We start from the raw sequence: 22,916 nt of genomic DNA, 5'->3' as shown, positions 1-22,916 counted from the left end.
AGAAGAGTGCAAGGAAAGGAGGGAGAACTATTGGTATTAGTGGTATAGAAACCACACGTAGTTATGGCTCCTATTGGTGGCAGAAACATCAGTGCAGATGTCAAATGACAAATCATTCTAGCCTGGGATACGTAGACACCAGAACTGCTGTAAATAAGTGAGATATACTATGAAAATGCCTATAGAGGGTGGCACAGCATGGAAAAACATAGAAAACACAAAAATAGACAGGATTACACAGTTTCCTCAAAGTTGTCTGTTGGCAATTTGAATGAACTTTTCCCAGCCCTAATAGTACATCACAAGAGCAGCACTTGGGCATATAACATGTATTATTAGTAAGTCCTATTGATCTTGTTTGCTGATAGTAACCTGACGCTGAGTTATATCTATTCCTACAGTTGCTGCTCCCTCTGATTGGCCAGTAGTCACTGTCACTATGCCATGCTGCTACACTCATTCTGTGTGCTCCTTTTGGACCTCTTGACAACATTGCTCGTGGAAGAAGGCATGGGTTAGAGATGCTTTGAGTAGTAAATCATTAATAAATGAAGGCCAGTTTTTAAGGTACTTCACAATACATAGTTGCTCAAAAAAGTATAAGTTTTGAGATCATGATATTTCTGTTATTCAAGACTTGGTTCATCTGTAATTCTAGAAAGCTGAAGGTTGAGACAAAACACATGTGTAGTTTTTGAAACTGTTTGTTATTAACAGGAGAAACACAGTAAGCCATTGGGGAGACCCATCTGAATTTACATCTTTAGAGGACTGTGAAATACATGTGTCTGGATACAATGAAGCATCACCATCTATGAATAGCTATTGTCATCAATTAAATATATATACTAAAATGTTCAAACCTGTTTGTCTAAAGTCAGAACCCTACATTGATAATTAGTCTCTTAAATAGAATGGCTTAATTTTTATAAGTGCTGACCACCCACAAATCCCATGGACATCAGTGGGGGAGCTGTAGGAGATTGGCACCTTTGAAAGTCGGGCTGCTTTTATTGGGGTCCTCAATATGGACTTAGGCGTCTAACAGTAGGAGTTTTTTTAACATTTTGGTTATTGTCATTATAGTGTGTCAAGGTTCCTCCCCCACTCTGAATGCTAGGGTACAGATGTGGGGACCTGCATGAAAACCTCCTAAGCTTATCTTTACCAGCTTAGGTCAAAACTTCCCCAAGGTACAAAATATTCCACCCTTTGTCCTTGCATTGGCCACTACCACCACCAAACAAATACTGGTAACTGGGAAAGAGCTGTTTGGAAATGTCTTTCCCCCCAAATACTTCCCAAAACCTTGCACCCCACTTCCTGGGCAAGGTTTGGTAAAAAGCCTCACCAATTTGCCTAGGTGACTACAGACCCAGACCCTTGGATCTTAAGAACAATGAACAATCCTCCCAACACTTGCACCCACCCCTTTCCTGGAAAATGTTGGATAAAAAGCCTCACCAATTTGCATAGGTGACCACAGACCCAAACCCTTGGATCTGAGAACAATGAAAAAGCATTCAGTTTTCTTACAAGAAGACTTTTAATAGAAATAGGAGTAAATAGAAGTAAAGAAATCCCCTCTGTAAAATCAGGATGGTAGATACCTTACAGGGTAATTAGATTCAAAACATAGAGAATCCCTCTAGGCAAAACCTTAAGTTACAAAAAGATACACAGACAGAAATAGTTATTCTATTCAGCACAATTCTTTTCTCAGCCATTTAAAGAAATCATAATCTAACACATACCTAGCTAGATTACTTACTAAAAGTTCTAAGACTCCATTCCTGGTCTATCCCCGGCAAAAACAGCATATAGACAGACAGAGACCCTTTGTTTCTCTCCCTCCTCCCAGCTTTTGAAAGTATCTTGTCTCCTCATTGGTCATTTTGGTCAGGTGCCAGTGAGGTTACCTTTAGCTTCTTAACCCTTTACAGGTGAGAGGAGTTTTCCTCTGGCCAGGAGGGATTTTAAAGGGGTTTATCCTTCCCTTTATATTTATGACATAGTGTTACTCAAGTTGCTACCTGAAAGACATATTTGTACTTTGATTTTGTTTCTGTTCAACCCATACAAGTGGGTGTCTGTATGGAAGTATAAAACTCTGACCAAACCTTGGGGTCTTTACTCAGCTTTTACGTATCGATTTCTGTGGGTGTTTGGCCTGACTAAGGAATGCAGTACTGGGTCCAGTGGGCCACATTTTATTCTGTCACATATGTTTGAATACAAAGGAATTATCTTAACTTCATGGAAGTTAGTCCAGATTTATTGTGGTGCAAATAAGAGCAGAAGCTGGGAGTTGCTGCAGTGACTGAGAAGAGAATCAGCCATAAGAAACTACTAATGGAGGCCAAGTAATAGCACAGGCTGAAGCACTCACATTGCCAGTCCCAAATATCTGCAATATTGCAAAGACCTGCCTGCCAGTCCGCGGAGTGAAAATCCCAGGATCACTCTCTGAATACAGAGCTTTCAGACCACCATTACAGTGTTTGAGGGTTTTATACCTGTAGGTGGAAGATGCTAGTTAACACATTTTATCAGCATTGTGTAACATCAAAGGGCATGTAGGCAAGTGTGAGTTACTCCCATGACATTAAGCAGGTGCTTGTGCTGTCTATCACCATGGACAGTAACATTAATAATAATTGTCCTAAAGCAGGTACATAATGGATGGGGGAGGTATAAAGTAGACAGAGCCATGGCTCTAACTCCCACAAGGTACTAGCTAGCAGAGCTGGCTGGCTGCATGATGGAAAATAAGGTGCACACCAGAAAGGAATACACTAGCAAACTTGCCACTTCTGTGTACCTAGGAGCTCCAGAGGCATTGTAGCTCCTTCACAACAGAATGCATCCTAGTACTCTCTGTGCCCTGCTAGCGTTCCATGTTGAATGCAGTGCAGGGATATGTTCAAGCTGCATGATTTAGAGTTGTTCAGTATAATTATTTGCATGAGTAGGAGTCTGGAGGACTGGGTCATTACTAGAATACCAGTTGTTAAAGCCAGATTCTAGTATAGGGAGCCAAAACCCCATCTTCCCTCAGAAACAAAATAGGTGTATTGCAACTTTAAGAGGGCTGGAATTTCATAACGTGTTCTCCAGGCTAATTTTCTGATTCATAATACTGAGGAACATCTTTTCCTGTAGGTATAAACGCTCATTTAGATTTATATTAGGAGCATTACAAAAAGGGTAAAATAGGTATTAAAGATTATACTGACATGCTTAAGATACGAGACAACACCACATGGGGAAAAAAGATATATGGCTAGCTTGAAGCATTGCAAGCAAACTCTTTACTATCTTGCCACATGTGTACATCACATAAGCAGATGAAAATATGTAATAGTGAAGGCTTGCACATCTACAGTGCATTCTGTCTAAGGGGAATCTATACATCTGGTACAGATTTAAGTATTATTTTCCTTTCCTGTTAGTGACACTGAAGAAACTGAGCACCTACATGTAAGAAGTCATATATTAAAGAGAGGATGTGAGGAGGCATAATGTAGATATTAAGGTGAGATGAGCAGAAGAACAGAAGGAAAAGTGCTGAGCTTTCTAGAAAGTACAGATGGATTGGTACCATAGTGAACAGTTAAGGCAGTCTCTGTCTCTCTGATTTCCTTTATGTAAATAGTTATTTTGAGTGGTAGCCCAAAGGTAGCCCAAATTTTACTACAGAGGTATCAAATCAAATCAACTTTAAGTCGTAAGAGGAGCCATAAATTATAACCTATATATCAAATAAAACAGAGGGTTTGTCTGCCCAGTTCTAAAAAAAGAGTAGTTAAACAGTGACTTTTGTTATTTATAATAAGAAAAGGAGTACTTGTGGCACCTTAGAGTCTAACAAATTTATTTGAGCATAAATTGGTTAGTCTCTAAGGTGCCACAAGTCCTCCTTTTGTTTTTGCGAATACAGACTAACACGGCTGCTACTCTGAAACCTGTCATATATAATGCCTCCAATGTCACCAAAGCTGTCTGCTATCGTCACTTCATTCTCCTTACAATATAGAATCTAATTTATTTGTATAAATCATCCTTCATAAAAAGTAGCACAAAATGCTTTGCAGGGAGAGAGAAAGAAAAGAGAGAATGTTTTACACATATTGCCGCAGAGACTGTCAAAGAAGCAAAAAGGGAAAACAATCTATGAAGATGGAGTAACATAAAACTAAACAAATCAGAAATACACAAGAAGCATAGATACAATTATTCCTGAAACCTAGTTCCTATGTGTGGGGCTGGGGTTGGGGGATGAAGGGGAAGAATGGAAAGGAGATGAGTCATATAACAATGAGAAAATGGAAAGGGTATAGAGAGATTTTAAGATGAGATTTGAAGAAAGGAAGTGGTTCAGAGGGAAGCAGATAATTCCAGTAGGGTAGAACAATGAAAGAGTGACTATGAACTATAGAGATCATGAAAGAAAAATGGTCCCTTGATTAGGGCACAAGCTTGGGACTTGGGAAACCTAGGTCCAATTCCCTCCTCCACCACAGACTGCCTACGTGACCTTGGGTAAGTCACTTACAATTTTGGGGCCTCAGTTTCCCGACTGTAAAAAGGAGATAATAATACTTCCCTAACTCATAGGGATATTGTGAGGATAAACACCTTATAGAGTATGAGGTGGTCAGATACTATGTTAATAGGGGCCATATCAGATGGACTGATAGAGAAGGAACTAAGTAAACTTAGGGACATTTCATAATGACAGTGACCAGCGGAAGATATGAACACTTCCTTGAAATGAAAAGAGGAGCAGATAGAGAGGTAAAATTCAAACCAGGAAAAAGGAGTGCTAAAGACTATGAGCAAGATCTATCTAGCTTTCCCATCTTAACCTAGACTGCAGGTTCCAAAAGGAAGTAAATCCTCCTGGAAAGGGATGTAGTGAAGCAGGGGCATGCAACCCTCTCTCTGTAGGAGGCACTCACAGCTAGCCCAAAAAGTAAATGATGCTGGCCAGGGAAGATTATGGATAGGGCAGACCAGAGATGATTTCTCACATCTCCCAGGCAGAGTCACTAATAAGACGCCTGTGGAACTCCATCTACAATTTAAAGTTGCCCTCCCGTGGTGGAACACCCAGAGGAAGGCAGCAATGCAAACACCGCAAGCTCTCCCACAGGGGTCACTCCCCACCTCAGGTTCAGCACGTCTCAGTGGACCATTTCTGGTTAGGAGGGTAGCAATGCAATTTAAACCCTCCATACACCAGATGGGATGAAACAAGTCCAATGGCCTTTTGCCTGAGGATCTTAGGAAGTACAGACAGTGATGTTACCTAAACCAGCAAGGAGATCAGCTAGAAGGAAAATAGAAAGACAGAGAAGATTCCATGGTCAGATAAGGAGATATCATCAATCATTCAGAGAAGAGCCAAGCCTATTCATTACAATTTGACTGGACTGAACTGTCATTCAAACTCTATCTGAAAGGCTAAAATTTGAGGAACAATGATAACTGCACTGTAATTCTCACGTGCTTTGGTTCTTTAGGGGGCATTTCAAACCTGCAATGCTTAAGAGCATTTAAAATCCATTAATCTTCACTCTACGAGTCTTTGCTCCTACTTTAATTCTCTTAAAATTGATCTTTCCCATTTTTCCCATTTTACAAATTAAAAAGATAAGATGGAGTACAGGAAGCGGAGGTACTCTGGTTATGTGTGTATGTGGGAGAGAGAAAAAAATATGACAGTTGTCTTCTGTGTCATCACTCTGTTCCTACTCTTTGAAATAAGTCCACACAATGACACTTAAAGCTTGAGTAAATTCTAGATAGATAACTAGTATCTAGTAGATAACTGCATGGAACAAATGTGGACCAAAGGGCTATGTTACACTGTTTATATGTCAGAAGAATGAACATGTTGACGCTTGATCAGTTTCTTGTTCTTCAGTAGTGCTGTAGTTCCTTCTGTCACTGAAAGAGCATGAAATATTGCAGTTCAGAGCTGTGTTCATTTTCCTGATCCCTGACATTTTTTGTTAACAGATTTAATGGAGTCTATACGGGAAGCAGTTTTTGTCTTGTTTTGGCTTCTAAGTACTGGATCCTATTTATTTCTCATTGATTGTGTCTCCATTATTTGTTTATAAAAATCACAGTAACATGATTAATTCATTCTTTACATCACATGGATTACACAAAAGATGAACTTGGCCAAATTTACAAAATAATTCTTACAGGGCAAAAGGAATTCTTTCTAGTGTAGTGTGAAAGGTATATGCTGCATACATGATTTTGGATTTCACTTCAGAGCAGGTTTGCCAAGGGTCACAAATTTTCATTTGAATCTGGGCCCAGTGTTTAGAAAACTCTGGCCCAATTTCAGAGAAAATGAACAGATATATTAGCTATAAAATTTGCTATAAAGTTTCATCTGGTTTCATTATGACACCACATGAGATTCATTTGGACACGATATTCATAGTGAAACAAATGGTAGGGGGAATCCTCACTGGTCAGAACTTCAGGGAATATTCAGAGGAAGCCCTCCAAAGTGAAGTTTTCTATTCTGTTCTATTCTATTCTATTTCTATAGGTTCTTATACCATGCTCATCACCATAGTGTCTGAGCGCCTTCCAGTAGAACACTAAGTGACATGATTCACACCTGTCATGCTCTGTTTGTTATTGCATCCTCACCCCAGGAGAAGGAATGTATGTAGACGAGTGCCTTGTTTTAGAAGGGGTATTGTTTGTTTTGTTTTAAATATACATGTTGCTATATGCTTATGACATGTTGTGGAATTATAGGCAAGTGAATGGTTTCTTAAGTTCAAGCCTATCTGTGGCCAACATATATGTGTAAACGTGTTCTGTTTCATTTATACAGTGTCTTGATTACATATTCAGTGCTCAAAGAACAATCAAATAGCTTGACAGAGAGGCAGTGTGATGCAGTGGCTAGGACAATTGACTGGAGATGTGGGATCAAATCCGAACTCTACTATTGACCTGTTGTATGTGTTTGGATAGCCTCTTTTTCTCTCCCACCATTCTTCTATCTTGTCTGTTTAGACTAAACTCTTTGGGGCAGAAACTCTCTCTTGCCATGTGTTTGTACATCTGTAGCATCAGGGCCATCTGCAATATATGGCTAGGATTTTCAAAATCAATCTAAGGGATTTAGGCACCTAAATATCATTAGGGAAATTCACTGGGATCTGTAACCAAATCCCTCTGGCTTCTTTGAAAATCTTGGAAGAGATAATAATAATAGACATATTCAAATATATGCAATGAATGCAATTCAGCTATGGCCCAGTTCCTGCAAGTTCCATGTTATCCAGTAATGAATGACCTTAGCTCCAATGGGAGTTGAAGATGTGGAGGTGAAGGGGGACTAAGAACTTCCCAGGAGACACTTAGGCCCATATTCTCAAAGGTATTTAGGCACCTAACTTCCATTGATTTCAATGGGAATCAGGTGCCTAAATACCTTTGAGGATTTGGGCCTTAGCACTTCACAGGATGGGACCCAAGGATACCAAGTAGTATATATTTTATGAATAGGACTGAAAACCCGAAATAGCTGACTGCCTCTTTTAGTGTAGACTTTGATGCATGATGGTAGGATACCACCAAATCCATGAATCCATAGTGACATCTGTACACTTAGAATCATGATGCTGCAGGCCCAAAGGATATATTTAGTCTACATCTACAAACCTTGCAGAAAAGCATTAAATCAGCAAAATGAAAAAACAAACAAACAAACAAAAATGAGACATAAAAATGAGCTGGCTACTCTAAAACACAGATACAGTAATTATTTCAGTCTTTTGCTTAGGGGTGTACCAACTGTTTACAATTTACTGTTTGGCAAGCTGGGTGTTCTCATTTCCCTCATGGTTCAGGAGTCAAAAACATATGCTACCTTTAGTAATGAACTCTTCTAAGATTTGAAACTATCCATATTCATGTCACAAGAAATGTTTACACAAGAGCAAAATGCTCCAACATCAAAATAAATCAGTAACATCTCCGAGTTTATATTTCCATATGCTTCCTTGGCATAATAAAGCAGGGGAAAGGCTGCTGCTGTAAAAAAGTAGTTTAATTAAAAACAACAAAAAACTTTTCCAGAAATCATGGCCATCCAAAAGTAATGTAGACTAATGCATAGTTTCACCGTATTCTAAAGATTTATCATCTATCAATAGAAACAAGGAAATGTAATATAATCACATACTGTACACACCTTGCATATTTTCCATCTTCTGTGCATAAATTATACATTCATTTTCATAATTATGGTAACATTTCTAGTTTTAACATAAACTGCTATTAACTCCTGGATACCAGTGAGTCTGTGTCTATCAAGGCTACACACTAATTGCATTTTCTTTTTATAACGTTATCTATTTATCAAACTTAGAAACTTAGTGGAAATCAATAGAATAGAATAGAATCTTCACAGCAGAATATTTCAGACATAGCACAGGGCAATTTTTATCCTGATATTTTACTCAGATGTTAAGCTCTTGGTTTAATGATGATGGTGCATGTGATGGGTAGTATAAAAAGTATGTCCAGTATATGGCAGGGACAGGACTAATCCTATCCTTCTTGCATGGAAAAGGACTGCAGTTGCTTGCGCTGAGCGCAGGGATTTCCAGGGTAGCCAGCTGTGGGGCTTTAATTGATTCATCCAACATTCTATAAAGGGAGGTGCTGTGGGGCAGTTTTAGATGTGGTAGTGATTCAGGGAGGAGGGCTGTTTAGAACGCTGTAGTTGAAAGAACCACAAAGCAGACAAGTTTGGAGAGAGTGAGCTTCACTTTAAATCCTTGTTTTAGGCTTGACTGAAGCAAGCCATGTATTATACCATTACTCTGAGTTTTGGTGGAGGGAAACCCTGCTGTATTTGTTTGGGCCTTACAGACACAGAACATCTTTTACATTTCTGTATTATTATTTGCAATGAAATAAGGCAAATAATTTGCAACTGTGTCCTGTCTTGTGCCGACAGTCCTTTCAGACTGCAGTAGGCAAGCCCACTGTTCTGCTATAAAAGGGAAACTGATGAGCTGAAAGATATTCTTTAGTCAAACACAAGTTATTGGGCTCAATGCAGGGGTCTATAGATACAATTCTAAGGCCTGTGTTATACAAGACATCAGACTAGATTTTCTACTTTGTCTCCTTCTTGGCTTTAAAATCTATGAAATTACGATATACTTAATACCTGCTTTTTGTACCACACCTTCCATCCCAATACACTCCAGAAATTTGGAAGATGAATTCCTTCCCTTGAGGCTGAAAGGCAGCGTATTAATTCATTTTCCGAACCATTACAGGCACAACTGGTCCCTGAGCCTTCTCACCGTTACCAAATCAGAGCTACCAACTTAAAAGCATGATCTAGACCTATGTTGAGGCTTTTGGGTAAAACTGTTATAAACAGGGTCTTGAGCTGCATGGACATTAAAGACATGTTAGCAACTTTTGTAAGAATAAGGATGTGCTTCGGTGCCTTGAGACCTCCACCGCTGATGAACAGTTGGCTGTTGTTTTCTGCCAGACCGCTGCCTACGTCTCAGTGGTGCTGCGCCATATGGGACTAGATTGTGAGATATGGGGTTTGTCAGGATGAAAGGTCCTGTGTTAATATAAAATAAGATAAAGCAGAATCTTGTTTTGAATGATCAGGTGAGATGGAATCTACCCTTCATTATTGCTGGGTACTAGCATTGCTGCGAATGGAGTTTAGAAATGGTTTCCAAATATCACCAAGCACAGCATTCATGACTTGCAGTCTATATGTTAGGCTATTGTCCATCCCCATTTGGATTATTAATGCGACTCATTCTTCCTTTGCTGGTTCTGTATTACTCTGTTAATGTTTCAATATTATCCAGTAGTTTACCATACTCCATTCACAGAGCGGATGTCTTAGGTTTCAGTGAGTGCCCTTTAAGAAGCATGCTGCTTCTGAGGATGGGATGCTTATGGTTAGAGCAACAACAATCTTGCCTAGCACCTTATTCCAGAAATTATGCATTGCTCCATATTCCCAGAGCATCGAGGACAATAGAAGTCATTCCCATATTTCACACATCTCTAGCAAAGGATCCTTAGGTCATAAACCTCATCTATGCATTTTGTAGGGCATCCAATGTATTTTGTGCAATACTTTACATTTACTACAGCTTTCATTTAATATCCTTGATAGTTGTGTTCCCCATTGCACTGCAGCCCTGAATGTGTTCACCCCCCACCCAGCCATAGCTTTCCAAGCTGCTTTTAAATGTGGATGGGATCACTGTCAAGTAAGAAAGTATACATATTTGATTCCTGGGAGTGTGTTTGAATCTTATTTTGTCTAAAGTTATGGTCAGATCAGTCAGAGGATTTTTGTAACAAGTCATGCTACTAACACAGAGCACTTATTGACTCAAATTATTGCCATAGTTTAAATCTGACCAGTCCTGTTTTTTTTTTCCTGAGATCTGTAAAGATCATATATCTGCTACTTTCATAAAGGTCAGCTATTGCTTATCATATGCCCTGTCTATTCAGGATGCTAAGTGAAGTGTTAATCATTGACACAGGAGTTGTTCCAAGCGTGTGCTGTTTGCTGCATGCTAGCCAAAATCCCATCATTTTATAAAATCTGTTCCCAATTTTTCAGCTTTAATTTATCACGGGATTTTATTGTTTATTTGCATTTATTGATCACTGTGAATGTGCTGTCTGAGGTACAAAACCAGACAGAGATGGTATTTGCCCCTCTGATACGTAAAACACAGAGGAAAGACATGATCACTGATGATAACCTATTTTCTGAATTAGGTTAGACAGACTCTAAATAAGTACAGTAAATAAAGGAAACGCCAGAAGGTGGAAATTCCTAGAGGGGCAGATTTTTGTAAAATGTAATTTTCACCTTGTCCCAAAGGCTGATCTATCATCTGTGGCTTTGGGCTCTTGTATTTTGGGTTAACTGCAGCCAGAGGGCTGGCAGCAGCTTGTTGCTTGAGAACTCCCTGTGTGTGCCTTTGAATGATAACCTCAGAGCCTCCTGCTTCAGTTCAGCTTGTCCTCAGAAGTTAAAGGATCATCTACCTCGACCCCATATGAACTACAATGAATGATCCTAAACACAGACTATTAGAAAATCAAGAGAATCACTAAAATTAGAGTGTAAAATTGTATCTGATCTAACTCTGGATAACTGTTTAGCTGAATAAGGTACAATCTTGTAGGTACATTTAAGTCAATTTAATGAATAATCTTACAAGCTGTGATTCTCTTTATGCTGTTACAATCTTACATTTGCCTTAACATCACAGTATCTCAGCAACCCCATGCTGTATCTGTCACCCCTTCTCTTTCAACACCCCCAATAATATTAGAAGTTTTTGAAGCCACTTAAAAATTTAAGGTGTGTACATGCATTCCTATATTAGCCATGAAGTCACATAGCTAATGCAAATGATATTCTGCAACAGGACCACAATGTATGTTGAGATAGAATGTCTTGGGAGCATGTTAATCTTTGTCCCATTCCTGGGACAACCACCATTTTACAGTTTATTATGTGTAATTAAATTTCCTCACCTCTACAGATCTACAGTCTTAATATTTTCACTTTCCTCTCAACATTTCATAAGCTTCTTTGGACTAGTATTCATATTAACTTTTCTTTGTATACATCTTTGATAATAGCCCACTTTAATTGAATTGTCTCTTTAGAATTGGTATGCCAACTCCCATCTTTTTATGTACTATGTATATATATCTTCCTACTGCATTTTCCACTCCATGCATCTGATGAAGTGCATTTTAGCCCACGAAAGCTTATGCCCAAATAAATTTGTTAGTCTCTAAAGTGCCACAAGTATTCCTCGTTGTTTTTGTTCATTTATGTTAACAGCCCCCTCTCCAGAGGCAGTCAGTGGTTGTCTTTATCTGAAGGTCAACCAAAAGGTCAGAAAATTCAACCCTAGTTTTAATTGTAAAGTGCTGGGTATTTTTTACCATCGTTTCCTGTTTCTCATTCATAATAACATGTATTAAGTATGATTGACCAATGAGTGGTATCCTCCTCTTTATCCATTATACACTTTGTGTTTAGTTGAATAAGCATGGATAGACTTCAAAGATTAAATATGTTTTATAGAGAGAAATCAGTGAAAAAAAGCTGCTTAGTGCTGAAGAGTTGAAAGAGATTTTTCCCAGTATAAGTGGCAGCATTAAAAAATAGCACAAGAGTATGAAAAATGGACTGGGGAGGGCAGTCTGAGAGCACAGCCAGTGGGGATGCAGATTATGAGGTTATGAATGTTGAGACATAGGCAGGACTTGTGTAGTGCAGAGCCTTGAAGGTGAGGATGATACGATATAAAAGGTGATGTGGAAGACACTGAAGAGACTCAAAGAGGGATGACGTGTGGGAACAGTGTAAGAAGATGATGTAGTGTCTGGGGTGGGGGAAGAGTAAGCATATGTTGTATTTAGGGGAAATTTTAAAGGAACTTTCCAACTCTTTCCAAAGCACTGATGAAGAATTTTTACAGGGCCTCCTAAAATGGCGTATCCAGCTCTTTGTGGGGTCCTTAAATTTTACCACAATAATAATCTAAATTTTCAAAGGTCTGATGCTTAAGTTTGATTATGGAAATTTAGAGAGCGCCACATGATATTGCCTCTTCAAAACCCTCTCTGCTCCAGGTGGCCAAATTTCCTATAACCTGATGACTTTTGATCAACACTAGATGGGGCCGCGGCAGTGTGGAACACTCCTCCTACCTTGCAATATTTTTAGGCGAGACTTAGCAGGCTCTCCCCTACATCCCTGTCTTTCTTCATCCTTTCAGGGATGGCTCAGAGGACTCCTCTTCAGACTTCTTAAAGGAGCAGCCTGGAAAGTCTGTTTCTGGTCTTCATTTTTCCCCAGGAGTGGATAACATATCCTCTTCCCTCTCATTCCTTTTGTAGCACTCTTTGGCTAGTTTGCCCTGTCCGAATCATGTTTTTTAGGCAGCCTGTCATCAGTGGGGTCACACCAATTCAAAATCTCTCCCTGAGCATTTGGACATTCCAGAATCTTTTAGTTAATTTATAAAAATGGACAAAGATTTAGATGGTGAAGAGTGAAGGAAAGAGGAGTTTGTCTTCTAAGCCTGTTTGGTCATCCCTTGTTAGGAATATGATGCTCAGAGAATTGGTCCTGTTAGCAAACAGTAACTGGGGAGAAATCATGTTTTCATCAGACACATATGAAGAAACCCCAACGGATTGCTAAGCAAATGTTAGAAAAAAGGTAACTTGCAATGGTGGATGTGTATTTACAAGATCCTACCTTGCCTTTTCAGAAATCTGCCTTCAGGACAGTAGTGTATTGTGCCACCTGCATCTCCAATTAATTTTATTAAGAGGGCTTCAGTTCACTAAGACTCCATTCCAATCAGGCCATTGGCCAGTAGATATTACAAATTGTCTCAGTAATGCACCACAAAACTGGTATCTCTGAAGGGGCAAGATGGGGCTCCAGAAGTGTTCAAGACCCCCATGCTACTATATTTTTTATAATATACTTTGCATCCAAGCTTTGGGCAGACTTTCTATGTGGAAAAATATGTATTATTTCACTTAGAAAAAAGTATTACACTTTCATGGTAGGTGGGTCAGAAAGAGCAAAAGTACCCTGTTTTTATCTTTGTAACTGTAATGGTAACAAATGTATTTTCACCATTTTTGCCAGCAATACCAATCTGTTCACTATGCTCAGATATCATGTACTGCACCCCAGCTGGTCCTTTACGAAGAGAGAACGATACTTCAGTAGAAGTGGTACAAAAAAAAAAGCATCCTAGCTAACCATTGGAAGAAAATTCTGAAAGGGGGAAAAAGAAAGTCAATGAAGATTTTGTGACTAAAAATGTCTCAAGTTATGGAATCCTCTCATGTACTCTACTGCTGAGTTACAGTATACCTAATAGTATTTGTATCTCGATTAGGCATAGCATACCAAGGTAATTGTGTCCTGACTATGGTTAGAATGCATTTGTGTTATTAGGTCTGAACCTTATCATGGTTATTTTAATGAGGTTTGTATGTTAAATTAAACCATATATCATAATAGAATTTTGACTGCTGTCAGAGAGCTCAAAAACTGAGCTGAAGTTATTTCAAAAGCTAAGAATTTGTCTAGTCTGTCATGTTTAGTCAATATGATCCATTCAAGTGTGGAGATGTCAGAAAGGACACCCGCGGATGGTACTTAATCTGTTCAGTTGTGAAGGAGAACTGGAGATGGATTCTTAGATCAAAAATTATTACTTCATATTATTTTGGTTACAGTTAAGTAGCCAATCTATGGATTTGTTAAGGACATTAAGGAGGTCACAGTGGTCTACAAAGCAGCATGTACCGTACTGTGGTACATTCTCTAGTCAGATAGCCTTGTGGCACCTATTTTTACTGCATAGGAAACACTACACTATAGTTCATTCACTCAATGATATCTCATAGAGCTGGGTAAATACTTTAGAAACATGTAGGTGAACATCGGTGAAAATGAATCTTACATATCCACTTTTGTGGTATTTGTGCCTCTTTTGTTTTCCATGCACATTTGTACAAGTCAAGGCAACTCTGTATATCCTCCTCTCTCTGTTGACATGGTTCTTCCTGACTACCCTTAGTGGAAGATATTTTCTTTTAGAAACAATACAAAATTTCAGATAAAACACCTCTATAGTCTATTTTAGATTCCCACCCAGTTCTGGGGCAAACATTTTTAGGGTCAGATTGTGAGCTGGTGTATGTATGTGTAACTCCATTGACATCAATGGAACTAGGCTATTTTACACCAGCAGAAGATCTGGCTCATAGTGTAACTGTGAATGCATCCATAAAATAAGCAGATGATTCAGGGTGTCTCTTTGTGAGAAACAAAGTTTAAAGAGAAAAATGTGTCCATTAATAACAAGAAGTCTTTATCTTCTTGTTATGTTTCATTGGAGTTTTTTTCTTTTTGCACTACAGAACATAGTCTGGCAAAAAGTATGTGTGATCTTAATTGTTCGACTTGTTTATTCCAGAGAGAAACCAATAGAGCACTTACAGTAATTAACATATTTTCTCTGGTCTTCTCATTTTGTTAATGATATCTTATTGAAGGCTGTGCAGTAATTATTGCCCACTGAGGTACATACTCTGAAGCAAATTAATGGCCAATGACCAATAATGATTACACTAGTAATTATCTATTGTGAAATATAAGAAAAAATCAGAAATTAAAAAGTGTGTTTGAAGCTAAAATTAAATTGTATTGTTAAACAATAATAAAATCATTTTAGCAATTCATCAGAAAAACATACTGTAAGCTCTTTCCCCAACTATATGCTAATAGTGCAGTCATATTTCACTTTTATTTCCAGAACATTTCTTCAAGAGGCTGCCAAAGAACGAGTGTATAACCAATTTATTCTGTTTATTCATGAAGAGATCTGAAGTTCTTTTTAATCACAGTATCACAGATATGTAGGACTGGAAGAGACCTCGAGAAATGGTCAAGTCAATCTCCCTGTGCTATGGCAAGACCAAGTGACCCTAGACCATCCCTGACAGGTGTTTGTCCAACTTGTTTATAAAAACTTTCAAGGATGGGGATCCACTTTGTCCCTTGGAAGCTTATTCCAGTACTTAAATACACTTACAGCTAGAAAGTTTTTCTTAATATCTACCTTAAATCTCCCTTGCTGTAGATTAAGCCCATTACTTGTCCTACCTTCAGTGGCCATGGAGAACAATTGATCACCATCCTCTTTACAGCAGCCCTTAACATATTTGAAGACTGCTATCAGGTCCCCACCTCCGTCATCTTTTCTCATGACTTAGCATGCCCAGTTTTTTTTAACGTTTCCTCATAAGTCAGGGTTTCTAAACCTTTGATCATTTTGTTGCTCTCCTCTGGACCCTCTCCAGTTTGTCCACATCTTTCCTAAAATGTGGTGCTTAGAATTGGAGAGTGTACTTTTTAATGTTTTAATGTTTCTCTTTATTGCTGACTGTTCTTATTTTAAAGGGACACTGTGAGGCAAAATTTGACCCAAAATTTAGATTTTGTAAAAATAAGCCTCAAGTTTCCATGATTTTTCTTTTTTTTTTCCTATGCAAGTGAAGACAGTTCAGTTTAAAACCAAAAAACACTGGTGTTAGTACATAAGAATCAGAAAGCACAGTGAAGCAGAATCTAATTATAGACAAAACTGAAATTGAATAGACAATGAAATTGATTAACCTGATTTTGTTGTCCACATTGAGTGAAGTCCAAGTTGGACATTAGATTTTTTTTTTAAAATGCTTTGACTTTTAATAATCCAATGTGCTACCTTGAAATATAGGTAGGACAATTTTTTTAAATAAATCATTTTTAACTTGACAATATGCCTTTTACTTATTTTTCCATTTCACTCCACTGTGGGTTTGATGATTCCACTGAAAATATGAGGGGTAGAATCCCAGTCATGTGGAAGGATTTCACTCTTGGAGTTTTGTCATTAATTTCACTGGAAGCAGAGCAGGTCCCTGAGCCGATCACTAATGTTTAGGAATTATTATCAAATTACATTCTAATGGTCTGATCCAAAACCCACTTAAATTGATGAGTCTTTCAATATGGACTTGGCTCAGTCCCTAAGGACCAAATTCTGGCCTTATTTATACTCATAGAGCCCCAATGAATGTAATAACATGGATATCAGTGGTATAACTGCAGGCCCAATCCCATACTTCTTAGGGAAGCAAAACTCTCACGACTTCAATGGGAGATTTGCCTGTTAAGAAATTACACCCCAGAGGTAGATTTTCACTTCTGCCTGGCAAACCTTAAAAGGTTTGGTGATTTGCATAGGCATCCACAAAATTCATCTGCTTCTGCAATGAAGAGAGAAATCAAGCTGGCAGTCTTGGGAAAATATATACTCTAGAAGGATTTCTCCAGATTTCTGGCTTCAGTAGTGCTGGTAATAGCTTGATTATAGCTCTTTCCATGATTCTTTGGTGGTACTTCTCCCCAACAAACCCAAGAATTTCAGAGGAATGTGAAAAATAAACTGTGTGAAATGACTACCAAATATTTTCAAATTCAAAATTATGGCTTGTATTTTATTTGAGTTTTGAGCTAAGGCCTAGATTGGTTCTCAGTTTATCTGAACTGATTGATCCATTCCTAGCTTTCATCCCGTAGCATGTGTTACACAACTAACATCTCACTCACTGAGCCAAACACTGATCTTATTTAAACTGGTGTAACTCTCCAGGAATCCAATGAATTCAATTCAGCAATAGGTATGAAACTGAGAGAAAAATCTGAGACTAGAAAAGTAAAATTCAAACCTGGTGTAAGCTTCCATAAATCCATTTACGCTAATGGAATTATACTTTCTAAAGCAGCAGTGAATTTGGCCCTCTGTGTTTAACTCCTAAAACTCACCGTAAACCAGAAATTCAAAGATTGAGATGAATAAGCTATGCCTCTGTAAAGTATATTTTAAATTAAGAGCTAGTGAAAAAACCCTGCTATTGCTTCCTGAATAAGAGTAATGAAATGTATATCCATTTAGAAAATGTTTCCATTGGCAGCTGCCTGCCCTTTTCCCTTCTCCCCTCCTTTCCCCTCCCCACCAATCAAGAAACCAGTATCCAGTGAACATAGGAGTCAATACGCTGAACAGAAATAAAACCTCTTTCTAGTTCATCTTCCTTACTTTGTTCTGGTGCAGAGAGGCGGTTTAAAATGGCAACGTGCGTTAGGCAAAAATATTTCTTGAGGGTGGGGATGGTATTCTGTTTAAAGAAAACCAAGACTTCCAACTGGTTTTAATTTTATTTTTAATGTTCATGGGAACCAGCCTTACATGCCTGGGTGAACTCAGAGTTTGGATTTTTGGCAGGTTTTTATTTGAGCCCAGCTTGGCTGTTTTTCAAAATGTCCAGATTGCTCACATTAAATCTGAATAAGCACTACCCGCTAGCTTAATCCGAGTCATCTGGTACACCTCTAATTAGTGTTAGTTAAAGATGAAATTCATCATAACACAAAATGTTGCTGTTTGGGATCTATTTAGCAAACTCTTGATTGTAAAACTAGAAAAAAAATCATCTACAGTGCTGCTTTGTTTAGTCATTCTAATATAGAATTACATTGGCAATAATGCAATGCAATAAAATTATCCAAAAGTCCCTAGTATAAAATATAACAAAAACAAATCTTAGAGTTATCTGTCTATGCAGGTAATATGTATGTATATCTGCCTCTGTAGTCACAAACACACATATGAACTCATATATAAATTAGCTATTGGCCTCGCTAATCTAATTAACTATAAATTATGCCCAAATCAGTAAAATATATGCACATCTGTTAGTATTTCAGCAATTTTCAAATTATACACCTCTTATCCCAACATTTAGATATAGATTTAAAAAAAATTAGTTCTAATTCATCTGTAATAACTGAATGCAAATAATGTGTTCTTGAAGAATCTGGCCAGATTCTTCAATCTTTACTCAGGCAAGACTTCCCAGCGAAAGTTTTGCCATAGTAAGGACTGTAGAACTGCATCCTTAGTATGCCTGTAGCACTTCTGCATGTCTGAGAAACACAGCTTGAAAATTGCTGTACTTGTAACTTGTAAGTTGTATTTTTTTTGTTTGTTTTTTGGTTCTTTTAAAACTAATAAGTCTAAACTTTTCATGTTAAATCAATATTTAGATCAAGCCTGTTAGTTCTGAATTCTTGCCTTCAGAAATATTACCTTATTTTGCTAAGTTGTATTATATAGAGTGATAAAATATAGCAACAATTTGCTCTCCATCCTTATTGAAATGTCCCAAGAATGAAGAATACATTGTTCATTGGTTTGATTTGATTTTTACACTGTTATTAAAAAAAATCCTAGAGATTTATTTTAACATATCCAAATATTTTGCGGCATTGACCTACAGTTTTTACATATATGCTTTGAATAGGAAATAATACAAAGGAATAGTGAAATGTTTTTACTTAGATTTTAGATTTACTTTTTACTTCCAGTGCTCTTATTTCTTATTCATGCTTGAATTGATATGCTGGACGTAAGAATATCACTTTTTCCCCCCTGGAAACATTTCAACTTCATTATTCAAGGACTGAATGGATCATGTTTACAGAGTCTTTTCAAGGGCATCTGTTCCTAGCTACAGTTTGAGGATGGGGCCCACAGAGCAGACTAGAAGGATCCACCTAGAATTTGTTGAATTAAGTCCTTGCACCTGGATATAATTGTCATGCTGCTGTGCTGGGGTTTTCTTAAGCTACTGGTAAAACAAATTAGCTCAATTTAAACTGGCATCCAGTAGGGAAGCAACAACTCACCTCATATAATGTTTTTCAAATAATTATTTTTCTATTGCCAATTTTGCCTCATGAATATTTTCCTAAAGGCTGGGTGAGAATTTTTTTAAAGCTAAACCAAAAGTGATACAAATTCTATTCTGGGTATCTGCTTTTTAGTACTGCACTATATACAATGAAGATTTGATTAATATTCTCTTACAAAATATACACTGCCATATTTTTTTAATAAATGTAAGATAAGATATAACATAACATAACAAAAAAACACAAATCTCAGTGTGTACATTTCATGTACCTTTTTGCCAGATTGTCTACTGTTTGGCAAACAACTTTCATGAGTCTTTCCCAAATGCAAAAGTGGTTATGTCATTACTGTGGCCAAAGTTATACATTTATGTTTAACATGGGAATTTATATAAATACCATGGGATCTCATTTCCTTATGTATTTTAGAGTTGTTTGAACTTGGCAACAAAACTCACAGGCTTCCTGGAAGGGCCACAAAGGTTCATCCCCCCTCAGCTGGAGTTGCAAAGGCAGAACTTGTCTGAATCCCTGGAATGCATGCATGTGTGTTAGTTTCAGCTTTTTATAATATTCTCCAAAGGGCAGACTTTGCCCTTTAAACTGAACATTTCATGATGGCTTCCCTGGAAAAAATAGTGCTGTGTATTAATGCCTTAAATATTAAAATGATGGTGTATTGCTAGATGGGAGAATTCAGGGAAGAGAAATGTTACGTTCACTAATTTTTCAATGTGTCTTTAGAATCCTTATTACGTAATTAGTCCAGTGTTGAGCCAAGTATGATAGGCTTAGAAAGTTTGTCATTGTGAGCACCAACTGAATGTCCTACCTTCAGACATTGTTCAACTGAAACAAAAATTGAATTTACATAAAAAGTAGGTATTCAGCTTTCTTATTGACTACACTTCTAAGAAGGTTCAAGAGCATCAATTCTAGCTAAGGTCCAGAGTAACTTGTATGTTAATACATTGACTCTGAGTCTGCCTGTTTCTGAAGATGGCATTAAAATAATTTACGTGTTATGGTAAATCCTCTCCTAATTTTGGACAAGCCACACCTCTTTTTGAAATATGAAATCTCAAATGCAGCAGGAAAGTGAATCAAAAATAATTGCAATTTCTTAGACGTTAGCAGAATATTCACAGGTCAAAAGTTAAACAGAGAAGCTGCTGTCAGCTCCTCAACTGTATAGTGTACTCCAAATTTTGAAGGTGTTTTAGTGAAAATCTCTGGTAGCTTTAGGCTACAATCTGACCTGCATGCACAAATGACAAATCAGGGCAAATCTCTGTGTATTGTGAATACTATGGATCTATTCCTTACATTATACCTACTCTCTACCCCACATTAAAGGCACTGAAAGGGTTTTGGTGGAAGTGATTACTAAAGGCATATTAGTCAAATACATGGTGTTTTTCAACCAGGAGCTAGCTCCTGATGTAGTCTTTTAAAATAACGTGGGCTTGTTTTTAATAAATTACAATTTTATAAATGAAGCTTTTTCTTTTTTTATAAACTAGGGGCCAGCTCAGCTCCTGTGAAGGAAAAATCCAGGGGCCTAATTTTCATTTCACAAAGGTCCATTTCCACTACCATGACAGTATAACTAGATCTTAATATGGGTTTAAATAAGTCCTTGCACCAGAGTGGTGTAAAGGGGCCTTAGTGTAAATGAGAATCAGAGCCTCAAGTTCAGGCTCAGAGTTTTCACCACTTCACTGCCTCATAGGGTTAGGCAGGTAGGCAGGATAGGCCTGCCCTGATGACTCCCTCTGCCCAGAACATGGGCAGAGGTTTCACATCCTGAGATTTGCAAATTGCCCAAGATCCACATGGATTTCAGTCAACCTATGAAGGCTTTAAACCTACAGAGTGCCTCCTTGTCCCTGAAGCCCTTCCTAGATATCGTGACTGCCTGGCTTGTACATGAGGGATGCTCTAGCTACCTCCTTCCCTGTCCCTAACATGACTCGTGGGGTGCAGAAGGTTTATACAGCACAACAGAACAGCAAGTAGAATATTGCTGAGTGATATCATTATCTTGACTTCTGTGGGGGACAATGCCACAGAGAGTTACTTTTCTCTCCATTCCAATCATCCCTAATTCTTTGTACCAACATCCATTCAGAGTTACTGTTGATTTCAATAGATTTACACACTGTAACTAAGAACAGAATTTGGCCCCTTTGTTTTGCATTTTAATTTGTGTGAGAATGGGAGAGCAAATTGTGCTGTTGCTTTCTCTTAGGTTTTATGATATTTTTTGCTTATATTTATTTCAAAAACTTCAGCTTCTCTCAAAGTAACTAACAGTTGAATCTAATTTAATATCTGCAGTGTCTCTTTTCTATGTGTTTGGGTATCATGTGTGAAGGTTCCAATCCTGCTTCTGAAGGCAAAATGGGAAAACACAATAACAAACCTCGCTTAAGAGTTTTATCATACATGATAATAACCTAGGCCTATATTTATGAAGAGTAAGTTTTCAGTGCAAAATTAAACTAAGCTGTACAGCACAGTAAAACCCAAATCACCTATACTGAGAGAATTCCTCCAGTGTTTCTTGTTCTTAAATGGTAATTAATAAAGACAATACTAAAACCAAAAGGAAGCTAGTGATATCCTGTTCTTTTTCATTGCAGCAAGGAGTCTGGTTTGGTAAACTCCATCTCAGATCATGTAATTTAATTAGTGAGCACAGAATCTGAATAAACATAAAGACATGACGAATAGCTTTCTCTTATAATTCCATTACTGAGTAACAGACGGGTGTGGCTGTTAAAACTGAAATATTTGTTTTCTTCTGTTACAGAGTGTTAAAAATATAAATGAACTCTTTTATCCTGCCTCCTTTTTCTTACCCTGTCTTTTAATTTCTTTCTAGATCTAAGTCATAGAAAAATCAAAGCGATGCGTGCCACTGGTTTGGATCATCTGTACACAATTCAAAAAGAAAAAGGTGACTTTTTAAAATTTCCCACCAGCAAGTGGGAGAGGTGTAGGCAAGTGTGAATTTATGCACAAAATGCTAAATCCAAGCACAATAAAAGACCTCTTAACGTCATATAAAGACTTCCATGTGCAATAATTACTGATCAGACCATCCACACGCTACATTACTTAATGACATCCAAAGATTGCTGCACTTTCTGAACCAATAGCAGCTATACAGTGACCAGCATCGTTCCTGAATGGAAAAATTGGCCCAACCACTGGTGAATGGCACGCAGTAGGTTTCCTATTGAACTACGCAGCACAACAATGATCCACATTGGTAAATCATTCTGTGTGGTTTTCAATTCTTTTGCATATCAGCTTCCATTCATTCTGGCGCCCAAGGCAAACAAATGTAAGAGATGAAAGTGAAAATGCATATGTTAAATCCAAATGGAAGCAGATGAGTGTGATATATACCTAGAGTTGCTTAGCAACAAACATGTTTTGGCCACAGGAATTGTGGCATAAGTCAGAGACGGGAAAGAGACGCAATTCTGCACTACTT

General features: G+C 37.8%; 1 long non-coding RNA gene across 1 annotated transcript in view; it reads left to right on the top strand.

Moving 5' to 3' along the window:
* Positions 1-22,484, top strand: part of LOC144930882 (uncharacterized) — a 53,255-nt gene extending 30,771 nt beyond the window's left edge. Inside the window, exon 2 of the long non-coding RNA XR_013636347.1 lies at positions 22,299-22,484. This is a non-coding gene — a long non-coding RNA (uncharacterized LOC144930882). The remainder of the gene's footprint in view (positions 1-22,298) is intronic.
* Positions 22,485-22,916: the final 432 nt, after the last annotated feature.

This window comes from Lepidochelys kempii, chromosome 9 (assembly GCF_965140285.1).
Source record: "Lepidochelys kempii isolate rLepKem1 chromosome 9, rLepKem1.hap1, whole genome shotgun sequence".
Lineage (NCBI taxonomy): Eukaryota > Metazoa > Chordata > Testudines > Cheloniidae > Lepidochelys > Lepidochelys kempii.
The sequence above is the reverse complement of the archived record's forward strand: the minus strand, read 5'-3'. Positions and strand labels throughout refer to the sequence as shown.